The sequence below is a fragment of the Mauremys mutica genome, chromosome 5 (genome assembly GCF_020497125.1).
Source record: "Mauremys mutica isolate MM-2020 ecotype Southern chromosome 5, ASM2049712v1, whole genome shotgun sequence".
Taxonomy (NCBI): domain Eukaryota; kingdom Metazoa; phylum Chordata; order Testudines; family Geoemydidae; genus Mauremys; species Mauremys mutica.
This window is the reverse complement of record NC_059076.1, coordinates 23873798-23892972: the sequence shown is the minus strand read 5'-3', so window position 1 is coordinate 23892972 and position 19175 is coordinate 23873798. Positions and strand designations below refer to the sequence as shown.

Below are 19175 nucleotides of genomic sequence, written 5' to 3'. Positions count from 1 at the left end.
TGGGAGCTGCAGGGGCAGTACCTGTGGATGGAGCAGCATGCAGCAGAGCTGTCTGGCCTCACCTCCATGTAGGAGCTGGAGGGGGGGGACATGCCACTGCTTCCGGGAACCACTTGAGGTAAGTGCCACTTGGAGCCTGCACCCCTGAGCCACCCCCCCCCCAGTGCCCCAGCCTTGATCCCCCACCCACCCTCTGAACCCCTTGGTCCTAGCCTGGAGTACCCTCCTGCACCCGCAACCCCACATTCCCAGCCCCACCCTATAGCCTGCAACCCCAGCCAGAACCTGCAACCCCAGCCAGAGCCCTCCCTCCTCCCCCGCACCCCACTTCTTCTGTCCCAGCCCAGAATCCCCTCCTGCATCCTGAATTCCTCATTTCTGGCCCCACCTGTGAGCCCACAGCCCCAGCCAGAGCCCTCACCCCCACCCACACTCCAACCCCAATTTCGTGAGCATTCATAGCCCGCCATACAATTTCTATACCCAGATGTGGCCCTTGGGCCAAAAGGTTTGCCCACCCCTGGGTGTTGAGTACCCACTTTAAGTGGTTTCCTGCAACATGTGTGAACCCCTTGTGCTTAATCTGGCCCATTTTGTACAGAAAAAGCTGTATCATCTGGCCCTGTACCAACTGGAAAGCTCTATAAATCTCGCCCATGTTTGTTTCTTTCATATCCTTGGACCAACATGGCTACACCAACAGTGCAAACATAAATATAGTAGCATTGCAGATTTTAACTATAAAAGCAGGCATCTTTTTCTAATGACTGATGCACCCCACACCTTTGGCGTTGCTGATCTAAAACAGGTGTGTGTGTGTGTGTGTGTGTGTGTCGGGGGGTGGCGGGGGAAGAGCGTTACATATGTTTGTTGCATAACCACAAAAACTGAAGAGAGTTTCTTGGATCTGCCAGCAATTCCACTCATAGCTGCTGGCAGTCATGGTAAATCTTTCAACTTGCTTTCATTCTTCATACTTCTCCAGCACAAAACCCTTGAGCTTTACATCTCATTTCCAAGACCTTCCCTTGAGCACGTGGTGTTAATGAGTACAGTTCCACAGAAAATAACAGAACAGTGCAGATTAGGGGAACATCATGAATATATATTTAATTGACTAAAAGACATTTCCTTATACCCACAAATTATTTCGAGCTCAACAAATTCAAAGCTAAAATTGGAATTGTTAACAATGTTCAGGGCGGCAGCGTGCACCCTTCATACTGAAAGACTCCAAGCAGAGCTCAGCGTTTTTCTTCAGTTGACAAACATTTCGCTGTCTCAAACAATGACTTTTATTTTTGATATCAGGAAAATTCATTTTAATAATACAAAATATACAACTGGATACATTCTGTGCCTGGACACTAGACTCATTGAAGTAGCTAATGCAATGATTACCATAGACTACGATAAAGTCTCCATTGCTCTTCTAAATCTTGTCTAGGATTTTCAAAAGGCACTTTGGTTAATTTCTAGTTAAGGGCATTATTTGACAGGAATTTGGAGCTCTCTACTAGCTGTAGGCAGTAAAAGTATGTCTTCGTTACCTGTGAATCTCAAAAGCAGTCAAAAGTGAGGATGCCTTGTTCCTTAAGTGGAAGATGACACCCTGTACGGATGAGTTATTAAGCTAATAGTGTTTTAAATGGGTGTAATGCCTTTCATCCAATGCATTTCAGAAACTCTGTGCCCAATTAGCCACTCTGATACCATAGTGTTGTTGCCAAATGATATACTGTATGCAGATGAAGTAGTTCCAGATAACTACACTTCTATAGTCCCCTACTTTGGGCCTTTCTGCTCTACCTTGTCCAAGTGACAATCACTGTATTAAAGTGTGGTGCATGCTATGGAAGAAGTAAGGGAACCTGTACTCTATTATCTTGAACAGCATAAACAAAGTGATTTAAGTCAGGAAAATGAGCTATAGCCAGAGGAATGGCAAAGTCCATTTTGGCAGCTGAAATGTGGCTATTTGTGAGATGAAGGAAGAATGTTAGGGTAATGGAGATGAAGGGGGAAGATTAGAAAAATCAGATGCCTCAATGGCAGGGATAAAGGGTAGTGGAATAATATAAAGAACTGTCTTGTTTCCTTTTGCTCAGGCCATTATCTGCCCCTAACTAATCTCTGACTCAGAGATTAGTTAGGGGCATTTGGTACTATGGTGGAGGTGGTAGAAAACAAAACATCATACACAGAGGGATCCATGTCGAGAACATCAGTTTTCTTCCAGAATTCATTGCCCCAAAGGACAAATACACCAATATCTCAATTGTGTTATAGTAATATTCCATGTCCTTTAGTACTGTCTACACAGGAGTCAGTCTTGGCTTGCCCATCTGAGCTAATGGAACATAAATCAGAGCTTGAGAGCTGTTTTTGGCATGATTTGCATTGCTGAGGTGTCCCAGTAACTTACAGAGAAGAACAATTTGGTGACTAGTGTACAATTGATCCAGGGTCATTTTATGATCTCTACATCGGGAGGGCATAGAAGGAAGTGCAAATATTAAATTCATATCCAGCAAGAGAATTTTATCTGGCTCTGACACATTTTGTTGGTGGATGGAGACCTTCAATATTTATTCTATTCCAGTGCAGATCAAGGATCAGGTAATGTGGAAACACCAAAGAGAAGTGTAGGAGATAAAATTATTAGCCAGGCTTTTTTAAACAAAGCCATCAGGAAAAAATGGTTAAGTGTATGCCTCTAGTGGCCTCAAACTAAACAAGCCCAGGTACTTCTACAGCACTGGTTTTCAACCTTTTTGGGCTCAAGACCATATGTACATGTTTTATGGCCTGTCATGACCCAGTAAATAGTCTGGGAGTGGAGGTCCAGTGTGTCCCTGCCAGCAGGTATATGGGATCTTGGGGAGCAATTACCACACGGGTGGGGTGCAAAATAAACTTTATTAATAAAATGCAAGAACAGGGAAAATTCAATAGTGAGGGGTATGGGGTTTGTTAAGGTAGACAATTGGGGAGGGGTTTCTTTTTGGTGAACAGTAAGGGGGTTTCAATAGTGGGGTACAACACAGCAGGATACAATACAGAGGGTAATCAACTAACACTGAAGTATAAATGTAACAGGTAGCTAGCGATTTCTATGTAAAAAGGTGTGTCACAGCAGCATATAACCAACTAATAGTTATGGAAAAATATGTTAACAAATAATTTTAGGTAAAATGTGTCACAGTGGTGTAAATGTAGAATGTGAGGTGTATCAGAGAGGAAAAAGTAACCAATGGGGTTTTGTGCTAGACTTCAGCAATACAATTGAGGTTTGGCAGTAGGAGCACAGAGACACAGACACACAGAGCAAACAGGCTAGGAAGAACAAACAGGCTGCAAGTTTTAAGCAGCAGAGAGAGTGTAACAAGGTAGAAGGACACAGAGAAGCTGGGGGGGGGGTGTTTGCAGTGGGAAGACAGACTTAATTACAATTATACAGAACACAGCAAAATCTTATCTATGATCTAGCTTAACCAAGACTACACAAATTAGCAAGTAACAAAACACAATGCAACAATTCTCTAAGCCTAACTTACAAAGTATAATGCTAAACTTAACTTAATGGGTGCACCTTATGCTAAGGATAGTTCCAGAGGGCTGAGTGGTGTGTGTCCAGGACACAGCTCCAAAGAGGGGGGGGGGGGGTGACTGCAGCAGTGGATACAGCTGAAATCAGTCCAAGGCAAAGCCCACAGGAGCACAACTTAGCAGCAGCACAAACTTATTTTCAGTGGCAGAGTGCCACCGGGTTTAAGAGAGAGGTTTTAAAACACAGACCAAGGTTTAGCTTGAGTCTGTGTGCTGGGGAGACAGAGCCAGCAGCTAAAATAATAAAATAAAAGTACAGAAAGTTTCACAGAGGGATTCTTACCATCCCCCAAGGCAGCAACAGAGGCAGAAGCAGCAAGAACATCAGAAGGCTTGGTACAGTCTTGATAATCAGGAGATCTCTCAGGCAGCAATTCGTTCTTCGTGGGGGGGAGTGTTCAAAAACGGGGGTACGCTCAAAAATAAAACGAGAGCGGAGAAAGGACCCCCAGAACCCCTGGTTGATCAGACCAGGCAGCAATGCAAGAACCTTTCTGAAGTCTGTTAAAAAATGTCTGTTTTTAAAGGCAAACCCTGGCAGCTTCCCGCCAGTAACTCTGATTGGTTCCCCTTCTCACAGGGAGGAGAGCAGGCAGGGAAAAACTGCAGGTAGCCACAGAGGCATGTTTGGACTAGCCCTGAGCCCAGAGGTTTGACTCATGCCCAGAATCTTAAAAACACAATAGGTCTTGCAGCTCTGGACAGAGCCTACCCTACACCAAGCCCAGGTTTTAACAAGGTGATAACAGGACTAACCCTTTGAACAGGGCAGTGGTCCCACTTAGCATAAGTGGCCATTCCTTTGAGAAGGGCAATGGCTCTGGTTAGACAACTTAAAGGGCCCTCCCTTTGAGAAGGGCAGAGGCCCTGGTAAACAACTTAACAGCCAGGGAGGGGCGGCCACAGGAGGAAAACAAGAACAAAATGGAGTAAGGGGACAGCTATAAGAACAAAATGGAGCTGTAACAGACACAGTGGTGGCTTTAGTCAAGTCCTGCCAAGCACTCCGCTCACAGTGGCACTTCCTGTGCTGTGGGGCTGGCTTGGCTCTCTACTCCTGGGCATTGGAACCTCCGGGATTGCAGCACTGCTTGGGTTTGGCCCTGCCCCCCAGCTGGACCAAATTTGTGAGAGTGGAGTTGACTTGGCTCATGGGGTTGCGGTGTCAAATTTGGCCTACCCGGACTCCTATTGTCAGGATGGCTGGACCAAGCTTGAATGGTGCTTAGACCCCAGAGGTTGCAGTGCCTGGAGGCGGGAAGTGAGCTCAGCCAGCCCTCTGGGATAGGAGCCGTCATGTTACCCTTTGAAACACTCTGGGGCCCAATTTTGGGTCATGACCCACTGGTTGAGAAACCTGGTCTATGCTACAGAGACTGTGCTGGCATAGCTCTGTGGTACAGAGATGGCCTGAACTGACAGAAGGGGTATGTTTCATTCAAGAAGGCAAATTTCCTACATGTAACTCTTTGTCAATGGAAGAGGGCTGCATCTACACTGGGGGTTATGTCAGCATAGCTACGTGGGTGGCGTGTGGTTATTTCACACCCACGGTGGATGTAGCTATCCTGATATAACTTTCCAGTGTAGAGCAGGCCCTAGACTAAGGCTTCCATTGTGCCTTAACTTCAAAGTCTGAAATGGAGTTCCACTCAAGATTCATCTCTTCCCTGTATGGTTAGTAATCACTAGAATATTCTCTGCTTTTTAAAGCAACCCTTTGCTCCATCCCTGAACCTCCTGAGGTACAGCACAGAATTTTATTCAGATCTTGAACTTAGGTAAAGACAGAAACATTTCCCTCCCATATGTCAGTTAACTTTTTTATGATGGGTTTTATTTATCTTTTTATTTTGCCTCCATAAACAGGAATGAATCTTTTTGAAGTGGTTCTCCTTTGTTGCTGATTAAAGTGGAAGACATTACTGCAATCTTTCCCTAGTGAAACAATTAAACCAGCTTTAAGAATGAACCCAGGGATCAGGCCCTGCAATCATTCTAAATAATGTATGCTTCTGTAGAATTTGTAATATGCATTGTATCAGGCTGGTATTGTTAGGCATGTTAGGGACATCCTATTAAATAAGTTGATGCATCTTTACAAGTCTGTCCTAGTACACAATAAACTATGGAAAAATATCTTTGCATTTTGTATTAGTAATGGCTTTTTTTTCTTGTTGGACTTGCTCTATAATCTGGAAGATGAGCTAGAATTGTTTTGTTTTTTTAGGTCACTATAATAAGTATACACATTTTAGCATATTCTCAACATTTAGGGCTAGATTTTAGCACCACTACTCTCACTGAGGGCTATGTTACTCTGAGTAGCTCTATTGACATCAGTTGGCCTTACAGAGTAAGATGACACTTTACTGTGAGTAAAGGGGCAGAATCAGTGCTTTGTCTGTAGACAGAGAGAGAGACTCCGCAGCAATACTTAGCTTATTGTGTAGCGATACTCAAGTTTCAGTGTTGAAAATACGTGCCTTTTATTTTAGTTTGAATTTGGCTAGATTCAGTTTCCAAACATTGGGTCATCTTATGCCTTTGTCTAACTAAAAAGCCTTTTCACTAGGTAGGTACTTCTAGACCATGATCAAATCACGTGCCAACCTTCTCTTCAGTAAACTGAACAGATTGAGCTCTTTGTTTCTCACTGTGAGGTAGGTTTTCCAGTCCTCCATATTCACTTTTCCTCTAAGGCTTCCTCTGCACCATGGCAGAATAGCATGAAAGAAGGTGAGTCGAGTGTTGTTGGTGGGGGAATAAGATATGAAGAAATTAGTCTGTACTATATCCAGGCCATTACGTTTGGTTTGGAATTGAATTCATTTCATACCAACCTTCTATGCTAAAGCACAGTAGGATATACTTCAACTAAGCAAGCTTGCATATAATGGTCACTTAACTACTGTCTTAGTCTAGTGTCAGTATAAACATATGGAGCTGTGCTAATCTGACATGGAGCTGAACAATGTCACTATGTCCAATATGCAGATGTCTTAATGACGCAATGAAACAGGTACATTGCAGAACTAGTAGGTCTGAGGTTTTCTTTCTGTGCATCTGATGAGTGTAATTGTCACGTTTCAACAAGTTCTATTTTAAGTCAAGACAGTGAGATGATCTATTACTTAGGGCACCATTTTTCCCTCATCCAAGCTGTGCTGAGCACTCGGGAGGCTAGGGGGAAAGGCCATCAGGGATTCAGTTATGGATCCCTGATTCTGTGCTGGCTTGCCCCGGCATGATTTAGAGTAGCCTCCCGAGCCACTCTCTCTTTCAGAGTGCCCTCTGGGGTAGGAGGGCTCACAGCATCTCTCTCTGTGTTGTGTGTAGTCTGCACTCTGCCCTTAATGCCCCTCTGCCATGTACATTGGCCAAACCGGACAGTCTCTACGCAAAAGAATAAATGGACACAAATCTGACATCAGGAATCATAACATTCAAAAACCAGTGGGAGAACACTTCAACCTCTCTAACCACTCAGTGACAGACTTGAATGTGGCAATTTTGCAACAAAAAAACTTCAAAAACAGACTCCAAAGAGAGACTGCTGAACTTGAATTAATATGCAAATTAGATACAATTTAACTTAGGTTTAAACAGAGACTGGGAATGGTTGGGTCATTACACTAATTGAATCTATTTCCCTATGTTAAGTTCTCCTCACACCTTCTGTGGGTCATCTCAATTATCACTTCAAAAGTTTTTTTTTCTCCTGCCGATGATAGCTCATCTCAATTGATTAGACTCTTCCTGTTGGTACGCATACTTCCACCTTTTCATGTTCTCTGTATGTATAACTATCTCCTGTCTGTGTGTTCCATTCTATGCATCCGAAGAAGTGGGCTGTAGCCCATGAAAGCTTATGCTGAAATAATTTGTTAGTCTCTAAGGTGCCACAAGTACTCCTGTTCTTTCTGCAAAAAGGACAGGAGTACTTGTGGCACCTTAGAGACTAACAAATTATTCAAGCTACTCTGAAACCTGCCCTTATTCAGTATTTCAGAGCCCTCAGCAATGTTTCTTAGGGGTGCACGTACTGAATATAGGCAAATTGTTTGGATTTTTTGTTTTCTCTGAGCAGTTCATCCCCTCCCTCATGTATAGCTAACCTATCAATAGCATATTTGTTATCTGACTCCTGCATCTTATTGTATCTAGCTATGAGTCAGATTTCAAGGAGCAGTGTTAACTTGAATTTGAGACTAGAGCCAGAGAGTCAGGTACCATCAGCATGAGACGCAGTTTTCAAATCCTAACATACAATACTTAAATTTCCATTTTTGGTGGAGGCTGTTGCTGACCATTCCCCTTGGCAGGGACTAGAAGATTCAACATGCCAAGGATAAAAAGAAAGAAACACGGAAGGACTTTTTTTCAAACTATAGTCCTCTTTCCAAGCCTGGCCACTGACAGTTTTTTGATACAACATCCTGAGACGATAAGTCTGGGAGAATCAAATGCAAGTGACCAGTCAATCCATAGCATGTGTCAGCAAACACAGTACTTGCTCATCAGGACAAAATGCAGCTGGCTATCAAGTCCTATAACTCCAATCTTGCAATTGCAGCTGAAGTTAGTTGATCTCCACATGGACACATGCAGCTTTGCCCAGGAGCAAAAAGCTAAAGGATTACGGCTTATCAGGTGGGGAAAAAAATAAGTTTGAACAAAATGGATGTGTGTGCCACAGCTGACCAACACTTGCAACAAGAAGAAACCTTTAAATAAAAGTACAGTCAAACCCCGCCATAACGTGCCCCGCCATAATGCGAAATCGCATATAACGCGATCGCAGGTTGGCTCCCCTTTAAGGTACAGTATAATACAGTATGATACTGTACCAATGGTCCCCAACACCATGGCAGGGGAGAGAAGCTGCAGCCCTGCACCTGCTGGGGACAGAGAATTCCGAGGCTGCTGGCGCCGGTGCTTTCTGTCCCCAGCAGGCGGGGAGCCATGGCTCCTCTTGAAGCCGGAGGGCAGCCGCAGCCCCGCACCTGCCGGGGACAGAGAGCACCGGTGCCGGCAGCCCCGGAGTTCTCTGTCCCCGGCAGTCGGGGAGCTGCGGCTCCTCTTGTAGCCAGAGGGAAGCCATGTCCCCGCATCTGCCGGGGACAGAGAACTCCGGGGCTGCGGGCGCCCGTGCTCTCTGTCCCGGCAGGCGGGGAGCCGTGGCTCCTCTTGAAGCCGGAGGGAAGCCATGGCCCCGCACCTGCCGGGGACTGAGAGCACCGGCGCCTGCAGCCCCAGAGTTTTCTGTCCCCGGCAGGCGGGGGGCCACAGCCCCTCTCCCCTGCTGGGCACTAGGCACCAGGGGCGCTAGGCAGTGCACCTCAATGCACCGCTTTGGGAACCACCTGACTGATTTGAAACCCCGCTATACCGCGACCCCGCATTTAGCATGATGGGATTTTTTGGACCCTAAAGGTCGCGTTATAGCAGGGTTTCACTGTAATTTACCAGAAAAGGTTTTAGAAATTCTTGAGAAACAAATATGAATCCCAGGAGAAAAATAAGTCTTGCTATCTGTAAATCTGGATTAACTATTGAAGTCACTGTAATTTATCAATCTAGTTGTTCACAGCGCACTCATTAACCATCATATGTGAGCCACTCTGTATTTATGGTAGAGTAACACAGCAGAGTTTGACCCAACAATTCTAAACTCCACTTGTAGCACCATTTTATTATGGGGGATGAGGGTAAGGCTGTTCTGGGAAGTCAGTTTCAGTGCAGGAATGTATTCTTCTGAACCATGCGCTCACACAAGTTGTTAAAATGATCAGTATTTATACAGCAAATAATATTTTCAGGCAGGTTGGACACCATCTGTTACAACCTAATTTAATTTTCTGGCTATAGCAGGGTGAACTTACAGTTTAAAATTTTTCCATAAAAGTCCAGAGTGGGTGTGTTAAGGCTCCAAATTAAACTTATGAAACTCGTTGCATGATGCTTGTACTCCCACATACTCTAAATGGGAGATGTACATACTTTTTTTTTCTGAAACAATTTGATATTCTCCTTACTGCTATACAGCTCTGGAATCACTTATAATTGATAAATGACTTGTGTATGTGCAGGGAAAATTGATCATGCAAGTATTCACTGTGGAAAACCTAATACATATTGGAAATGTGTGAATGACAATTTTTTAAATTAAAATAGAGTGAGAGCAATTCTTTTTAATTTTAATTTTAAGTATTTGCTTTCTCTTCTTCAGATGGTGATTCATTAGTATGTAGACTCATTGCTATGGTTTTTTAAAAAAAGAAAAAGAAACATAGCCCATGATTGTAGAGAGAGTGGTGGAGAGGACAGAAATGCTTGCTTTAAAATGACTGCAGAATGGGAGGGAAGTTTATCCTTTGATAAACTTGAGTTTTATATTGCTGCTTTGTTACTATGTGTGAGTAGCTGAATAGCTACTAAAATATTTTGAAAAGATTAAAAAATAGCAATGAAATTCACAGCTGCAATAACAAATTCGTTTCACAAAGTCCCAATCCTGCAATTGCTTATGCACTTAAATACTTGTGGCCCAATTTTGGGTCTGATCCAATGCCCACTGAAGTAAATGGGAGTCTTTCTACTGACTTCCACAGGCTTTGGATCAGTGCTCTGTCTGCAGTTTTACACCACATGGGAAAAATTTTTCCTGGTCTTGGCTGATTATCCGTTTATTCTGACAATTTTTATTTTAGCTAGTTGAACTGAAAATGTTTTTAGCAACTAAGGAGAGTGTCAACCAATGGTGTAGTTTATAACCCTGCTGTAGTGGTACTCAGTGGGTGTTTTGCTGCAGACTATAGTAGGTGTAGAATCGGGCTCTAAAGCAGCCATTTTCCAGGAGGCTTTCCAGGAGGTCCATTTTCTAGGAGGCTTTTGTGTGCCCACTACTGGGAGATCCATCAGAGGAGTGGCAGTGTGGCTGGAAATCATGTTAGTGTTTCTCCCCAGCTTCCATCTTGAAAACAAGCCCTGTATCACTGACTGGAACACAAAGATGCTACCTTACTTGTTTCCTGACTGAGTCAAAGGGTATGTCTGTACTGCAGCATGTGTAGACATGACCGAGCTAGCTTTAATCTAGCTAGTTGCAGTACTAGAGTGGTGAAGCCATGGCAGCTCAGTTTCAGTGCGGGCTGTAGAAGCTGTCCTGAAATGGAAGGTAATTATTTGGGTGGCTAGCCTATGCTGCAGCATTACCACTGTTATTGCAATGTAGACATGCCCATAGAACTCTTCCAGTGCCGGCACACCTGCTGCTTTCATAGTTGCCACTTCCTTTATAATGCCATTTATGGAGGGAGAGTTGCATATAAGATCTATTGATCGTGGGCAAAAGACACAGCTGATTTGCCTCTTTATTTGTATAGGAATTGATCATTTATCTATATCTATCAGTTTTATTAACTAAATCTATGAACAAGCATTGAAGCTGGGTGTGAATAAGAATCTCACATCTGATCCCCTATCTTCTTGTATTCCAGGTGTATTCTCTTTATATGCATGGTACAGTACTGGATATGAGCATTTACAGGTATGCTGTAGGAAGACTGAGTTCAAAGAAAAGTTCTCTTTGTCCACAAAAAGGGTATAGCAGATGTCTATTCACCTGTTCATTTGCTGGGCTACAAAATTTAGAAGTGCATATTTGGGAACCTATTGTTTTGAAAATAAAATATGAATATTTTTGTGCAAAATTTTGCCTTACCAGTAAGTCTATTTTAGAAGCACAGAGTGAACATAGATGTTTTCAAAGCACGCTATGCCATAAGGAATGTATTTTGCTGTCAGTGGGCTTCCTACCTATTTCCACATTGTAAAGATCTAAAAGGACTGAGATATTACATTTGCCTTCCCCACAACCCTTCCTGGATTGAGTTTATTCTTCTCTTTGCCTACCATGGTGTGAGTTTCACAGCCCTGTATCTAGCCACTACAGTATCACCCTGAGCTCAGTTCCAAGCCAGGATACATTTAATAGGCTCTTACTGTGCCTTAGCCAAGCCACAGAGCCATTTCAGCAAGGCACTGCATAAAGCAAGTTGTAATTGCTACAGATGTGTGTGAAGTGAAATGCTGATAAATCTCTGACTGCCTTTAGGAAGCACAATTCCTTTATCACAAAAACCAGCATTTGGGAAGGTGAAATTTTCTATTAGCTTGGTTGTTCAAAAGACAAATACCCTAATTACTTTCTGAAGCCTTTGCTACATCTGAAAGAGTGTAGGCTCTTTTGTTTCCCAGTCTTTTTTCGTGGCTTATAAATGGGCCAGGAAACAGAGCCCAGTTGACTTCAGCAGGGCTTTGCACTGGGTGCAGGGCTCTTCCATTTCTATGTGCACACCTCTTTGCAGGATAAGGGCCCAAATTGCCCCAAGGCTCAGTGTAAAACTTGGGAAGGACTCGCTGTGGGTGACCTCTTTTTTTGGAGGTTGTGGTAGAGCTGAGGTTTAAAAAAAAATGCCAGTTATGTGGGAAATTTTTTAAACCTGTTTTGATTAGAAACAAATGATCTGTTGAAACTTTGAATTGATGTGATTGGAAATTTTGACCCAGAAGATGAATAGCAGTGGCTGTTGTTGAGTTTATTCAGTGAGCAGGAAAAGGGAAGAATGGATTATCCCTCAGAGGCCCCCCTCCAAACACTGGCAACATAACCAGTTGGAGACTTCAACTAGGGTGACCAGATGTCCCAATTTTATAGGGACAGTCCCGATTTTGGGGGCTCTCTCTTATATAGGCACCTATTATCCCCCACCCCCCGTCCTGATTTTCTACACTTGCTGTCTGGTCATGCTAAGTTCAACAGGAATTAGGTGCCTAGGCATTTCTGAAAATTCTACTAGGTGATTATCTATGTCTTTAGGTGCCTAAATAGTATTAAAAAAAACCCAGCACCTGGTCTTCAAAGTCTGAGCTGCGTGCTTGTGCACTAGACAATGCTGCTTCAATTTTATTGTCTTGGCTTCTGATTGGTGAAGAAGAGCTTGAACTTCTGTAACAGGCTATTAACTTGTTGGGAGAAAAATAACTGGACACAGACTCCAGTTACTCTTTTCTAGCCTATTTTTATTTTTATTACACAGTATTTGTTTTTAACCATTTTTGGCTGAAGATAAAATCAGCAGCAGACTTTACATGTAACCACATAGCAGGACTCTGGTCAGGGGCGGCTCTAACCATTTCGCCAGCCCAAGCACGGCGGCACGCCGCGGGGGGCACTCTGCCGGTCGCCGGTCCCGCGGCTCCGGTGGACCTCCCGCAGACGTGCCTGTGGAGGGTCCGCTGGTCCCGCGGCTCCGGTGGACCTCCCGCAGGCGTGCCTGCGGATGCTCCACCGAAGCCGCGGGACCAGCGGACCCTCCGCAGGCACGCCTGCGGGAGGTCCACCGGAGCCGCCTGCCGCCCTCCCAGCGACCAGCAGAACGCCCCCTGCAGCTTGCCGCCCCTGGCTCTGGTAAAACAAAGCTGTGAGCTTTGACTCTCCAGCCAATCTGCTTCACTCCAACATTGCATCTGAGATTGTGGCCTGTTGTACTCAGGTGATGTCACCCTAAAACCCCATAGGTATAGAGTCACCATGTCTTTATCTCTGAATAAAACAAAGGACAAGCATGTTTAACCTATTATGTTTAAAGAGGAACTCAATAAATAGACCTATTTATTTGTATTAACCGCAGTGCCCAGGGACTCTAATGAAAGATCATAGTGCTAGCTGTTGCATGCATGCAGTGGAAGAACTTGCTTCTGAGAACTCACAGTATAGGATTATGATAATTTGCAATAGGTGAAACTGACAAATAGGGTGGGGAGGATGAGAACAGTAAAATGAGCACATCTTAAATAATCATTAGCCCCACCTGTCTAGCTATTGTCAGATGGCAGTGTAATGTAGGCATCATGTCTAAGTAAGTCCTACAGGAGGTATTTGAAGCAGAAGGAGGTGACAGTATCTGTATGGATTTTGATAATTTCCCATGCACATGGGGTGAAAGCTTATGTTGCTTAAATATGGTGGATAACAAGGAAGCTTGGTGGATGTTTGTGGGGAGAGCCTCCCAAGCATGAGGAGCAGTGTGGGAGGAAGCACAAAGGTGCTTGGTAGAAAATTTAACAAGTAGCTAGTGGAAGCTGGCCTCATGGGCTGGTAAGGGGCAAGTGTTGACCTTTTAATATCAAATTAGGGATGATATGTAGGGTGGGGATGGACGGAGGGTCTTGAAAAGTGAATACAAACTGCTTATGTTTGATGCGATAGAGAGCAGGGAGAGCCAGTGGACTGATGCAAAGAGAAGGATGATGTGAAAGTTACAGGCTAGGAAAATGATCTTTGGAGCAGCATTCTGAATGGATGTGATCGGGGAAAGATTGGATTAGTCAAGGCCCGAGAAAAGGATGTTTCAGTAATGGAAACATGAGATGATAATGTGGAGAAGTTCTGGCTCTGTGGCTGGATAAGAAAACTGTATCTTAAAGATGTTATGCAGAAAGAATCAGCAAGACCTGGAAATAGCCTGGATGTGAGACTCTAGAGAGAGGTCCAGGTTGAAGAGGACATTCAGGTTATGGGCCTGAGTGACATACAAGATGGTAGTGTGATGGCTTGTGATGAGGAAAGTCACATTCAGCTGAGGTGGAAACTTCTTTGGAGGAAACCTCTTTGATACTGAACATTTTAATAAGATCTAATGTCTGTGAACATAAAGGCAGCAGGTTAGTTCCATTCAGTTTACAAACTGGGGGTTGGCAACATTTTCAATAAGAGATGTATTCTTTGTTGGTTGCTTCGGGTCTCAAGCTTTGTCCCTGATATGCAGTTATGCCCATCTTATCTTCTGTAGTTGGTTTCTCAAGTTATTCCCAAACTCCCACCCTTTCCCTCTGTTTCCTTTCAGTACTTTCTGCCACACATGAAGCTCGCCCACCTTGCAGTATCCACTGGCAATGGATGAGTAGTGCTGGTGGAGATGATGCTTAGTTGTCACTTTGTAAGCCATTGTAAAGTACTACAGTGATTATGTCATGGCAGTTGGCATGCATGAGCCGCAGCTAACTTCATGCATGCTTCTTGGGTAGCCAGCATGTTGTTGAAACAAAAAGGAAAAAAGACACACACATGCATCAATCCTCACACTGGGTTTGCCACAGATTTTCCTGTATATGCCCTATGAATGCTAATGGTTCACTTAAAAACGCACATAATTAGCAAAAGCATGGCATACTCAAGAGTTGTTGTTTTGGTTGGCACCGGGTATCTCTGATATAATAGCAAAGTTCAAAGTTAACGTATTGGTCTGAGTTAAAATAATCTGGTATTGAGTAGAGTCCCTAGTAGAAGAGAAGATTGCAGTGATGGCTAGAGAATTACTCAAATCCATTAGGGTGTGTGGAGTATTTACTTTACATTTGACCCTGTATCTCTTTGTGACAGCAGTTAATTCTTTCTGCAATGGAACTGAGATATTATAAAGGGTTTCAATACATTGCTTGTATATCTTATATTTTATTATTTGTATTGCAGAAGTGCCTAAAGGCTCCAACTGAGATCAGAGCCCCATTGTGGTAGGCACTGTACAAACACACTGTAACAGATACTACTTGTCCTTAAGAGACTAGAATCTAAGCAGACAAAAGGAGGGAGAGTTAACACTATTCTCATTTTAGAAAATGGGAACTTGAGGCACAGAGGGGCTAAATGACTTGCCCAATGTCACACAGGAAGGCTGTGGCAGGACCAGGAGTTGAACCCAGGCCTCCTGAGGTCTGGTTCAGTGCATTAACCAAAGACCATCTTTCCCCTTGCCGTTGAACAGCAAAAGGGCAGAGCAACTGCTGAGACATGTAAAGCAAATGTGCCTCAAATGGGAACTATTTTGACAGTGCTAGTTGCATAACCCCTAAATTAGAAGACTCCAGAAATCTGAACAAAGTCTGTCAAGTCAAACTACACTAGTATCTATCTACCAACCAGCTGGCTTTCTGGAGCTGTAGGGTACACAATAGTGGCATCCTGAGTATCCAGCTAAAGGGCACAGCATGCTGGTAACAAAGAACAAATCCATGGTCCTGCATTACTTACCTATGCGTATTTCAAATAGCTATAAGGGATGGTATAGAGAAGGAAGTAACTCCCTGCTGTTTGTTGTACTGTAGCTATTTGAACACAAAGCTGGAATGGATCACAAAAGGTGTGTTTTTGGGTTCCCTGCATTGATCCCTGTGTGCGCAGCAGCCAGTGCAAACAAGAGGTCAGAGCTGCATGGCGTGAATCCTTTCTGTTATTACCTACTCTTTATACAGACTAGCTCCCTGATGTTGCAGATGCCAGTGCTGCTGGTGCTGGTAACTGCTACAGAAGGCGATTCAGCTTCCCTTTGCAGTCTGCTCTATCCCCTGATTCACTGGGAGATACAGTAGCTGTAGCGGCAGATTAGACTTTTTTCTCTTCTCTCTTTTCTCTCGCCCCCACCCTTGAGACCTCTGAGCTTTGACGTCACGTGTGCTCCTTTCAGTTGCCATAGCAGCCCCATTCCCCAAGCCCTCTGCCTGTCTCCTCTGGTAGGTTCCACAATGGTACAGCCAGCATCACGCTGCACAATGGTTTCCAGGCAGTGAAAGAGGGTGATTCAGCAAGCCACTCTTTCTTTCCCTTTTATTTCATTATTATCATATGTTTTCCCTCCCTTTCCCCCCTCCTGCTTTATTTTTTTCCCCAGGGATTTTATTTAGTACACTTTTAAAATTGATTTGCCTTGAAGTCACCTGCCCATCATTATAATTATTTTTTTTTAATACCCCATCTCTTCCTCCTCAGTTTGGAATGTGGTTAAAAATACCACGTAAGGTTGCAGTTTGAGGGAAGGGTTGCTGTACCGGGAGCATAGTTCGCAGGCACGGAATGGTAGGTGGTTGATGCTAATATTCGACGACTAACCTGCCTTTGCAGGGTGGGGTGATGAATATTGATTGTTGATTTAAAAAAAAAATGAGAGAGAGAACCAGGTTAATGAAGTAAACTGCTAACCGATGCAAGAAGGCAGCAGTGTTACAGAGTTTGTGGCCGGAGGACCATCATTTTCCTGTATTTGGGTGTGTATGAACATTTCTATTTGGGCTGTTTAGGTGACCGGTGGTTTTAGGAGCAGTGCAGAGGCACAGCATGGATGTGGTGATAGTGATTTAACAGCTGGTGCATGTAAACAGTAGTGCTGTACTCAGCCTCCCTACCTCTGAAACTGCTTTGGGAGATAACTCTTGGCTTTTAATTCAGCAAAATAAACATTTTGTTTGGGTATGTATCTGTCTAGAGCTATATAAAATAATAACTATATAGTCATTAAAAAAAAGGAATTGCTATTAATAAACACCTTTTGTGATCCAGAAGCTAAAAGGACTGGCCTTTTGCATAGGGGTTAAATGTTTGTTTGTTTTTTTTTTAAAAGGGGGGGAAGGAGAGAGAGTGTGTCCGAAAAACTGTGGTGTTGGGATGTGTGCCGTAGTTGATAGAAATTATAGGCAGATGGAGAGATGACTTGAAGGAAGTGGTCTCTTAAGGTAGGCTTCACTCCATTGCATGACTTCCAGATGTAATTAAACAAAAACTGCTGCATTTTATAGAGACACCAAAAGCCCTTAGGAAAATGATGTGCAAAATAATTGCCATGGGGTATGCTACAGAAGAGAATCCAACAATTTCTTAGACTGCAGTGAAATCAATGTAGCTTTATGGAAAAATCCTCACACAGCTCTGTCAGCACAGCTATTGTAACAGAATTAACTATTTTGCTTTTTTCTTTTGCAAAGGGGGGCTTATTACAAAATAATATGCATTTCCCTTGGAGAGTGAAATGCCACAGCCATGCCTAATAAGCAAACTGTGCCCTCGGAGAATCTGAATAGGCTTGTTCCTTGAGTGATTGTTAGCTTGTTTACATGGGCTCCTTTTTACTGCATAGCCTCACAATATCCTCAATGCAGCCTTCCCCTTCTGTGATTTGTTCACTGTGACTTTTGCAAGAGACCTGGTGAAAGATGAACCAAGCTAAAATATAAATACAGATTTTACCAAAGGAAATGAAGACACAGAGGGAGAGTTTTTATGGGGAAATATTAAGTAACATAGTATGCATTGTCAAATCAAGGATCCTCTCTGAAATGAGCTGGCTGCAGGACATAGATATTTTGTCATGCATGGCCAATTTATTTTAAAAAGGGGGGGAATGGAGGAGTGAGAGCATGCATGTACAATATACTGGAATTGTTTGTGTTATGTTCTGCCACATGCAAACACATTTGATTCAGATTACCTGGACATAAGGAGATGTATAAACACTGTGATCCTCTGACCCTAATTCAAAACATGTCAGTGTTGGTGACTGCATAGTATATGCTGGAGTAAAGTGCCCTCTTTTCCCTGGTTTTCCTTCTGCCTGCTGGATACTCTTTCTAGACCCCAAAGTGGCATAAAAATACCTGTTTTTGTTGGATGGAGCAATTGATTTTTCTCCATTGGGAACACAAATGTGAATCACAGACATGGTTGGACCTCAGAAAGCCATGAAACTATATTTTCTCTCCCTCTGTCTCATATTCACACACATGCACCGTTATACACATGCTTTGAAACAGCAGCAGGATAATTTGTTAGGGTCCTGTTGTTTTAGTATGGTGTTATTGAGGAGCTTTGATTCCAGAAACATTTCTGAAGGGGATAAGGGTAAAAATCACTTAACATGAAATATTAGCTGCCTTCAGCTGACTCTGCTTGCATGCTTGATATTAGAGAACATTTCTCTTGTTGTTGAGAGAAGTGTATGTGCTGGAAGGGTTGGTTTATGAGCAGATCCCAGCAGGGACGAATGTGTTGTTTGCTGTCAGTGTCTGGCATGTCTGCAGCCATTACTTAATGATTTCATAGTACCGGTCAATAATTGCAAGGCACGATATTGTTCAAGTGTTGATTTTTGAAAGATAGATTTTATATTACAATGGGAGATCTACCAAATTTCCTTTTGTGTTATCCTTTTGGAATATTATAGGGCCCAGTCCTGCTTTGCATTGTATTGCAAAACTCTCCTTAACCACCTCAGTGGGAGCAAAAGCAGGCCTCAAAAGAATCAGATTCCTCTATTACGCATAAACTATTTAAAAAAAATCCAATTATTTTAAAATACAGAATTAAGAGAAAAGTCCTAGCTTTAAAATGTACATTTAAACTACAGTGCAGTGCAAATGAACACCATCCTTTAGATGGTTCCTGAATAGCAAAAACTATAAACATCATTCTGGTGAGCACTAAATGCAAAGCAAGGCTTTCATGTGCTGTTCAGTGTGGAGAGCGCTCCAAACCACTTAAACCTCTCATTATCCAGGTCACATTTTTAGTTCATAGTAGCCCTAGTAGAAATGATGACTTTAAAAAAATGTAATCATGGCTTTGCTATCGTTCATGCTGCTTTATTTCTTCATTGAGGTAACAAACAGGAAGGGAAAAAAGATTTTGCTGAACCAAAATAACAAACAAATACAAATTGGTTTCCTGCTTCTAT

At 43.2% G+C, this 19175-nt stretch overlaps 1 protein-coding gene across 7 annotated transcripts in view; it reads left to right on the top strand.

Annotated features, from left to right (window-relative positions):
• Positions 1-16189: 16189 nt before the first annotated feature.
• Positions 16190-19175, top strand: part of MAPK10 (mitogen-activated protein kinase 10) — a 255588-nt gene continuing 252602 nt past the window's right edge. For all 7 annotated transcript variants that reach the window (XM_045018014.1, XM_045018016.1, XM_045018013.1 and 4 more), the window contains exons 1-2: positions 16190-16248; positions 16442-16528. The gene's annotated coding sequence lies outside the window, so the exon portion shown is untranslated. The remainder of the gene's footprint in view (positions 16249-16441; positions 16529-19175) is intronic.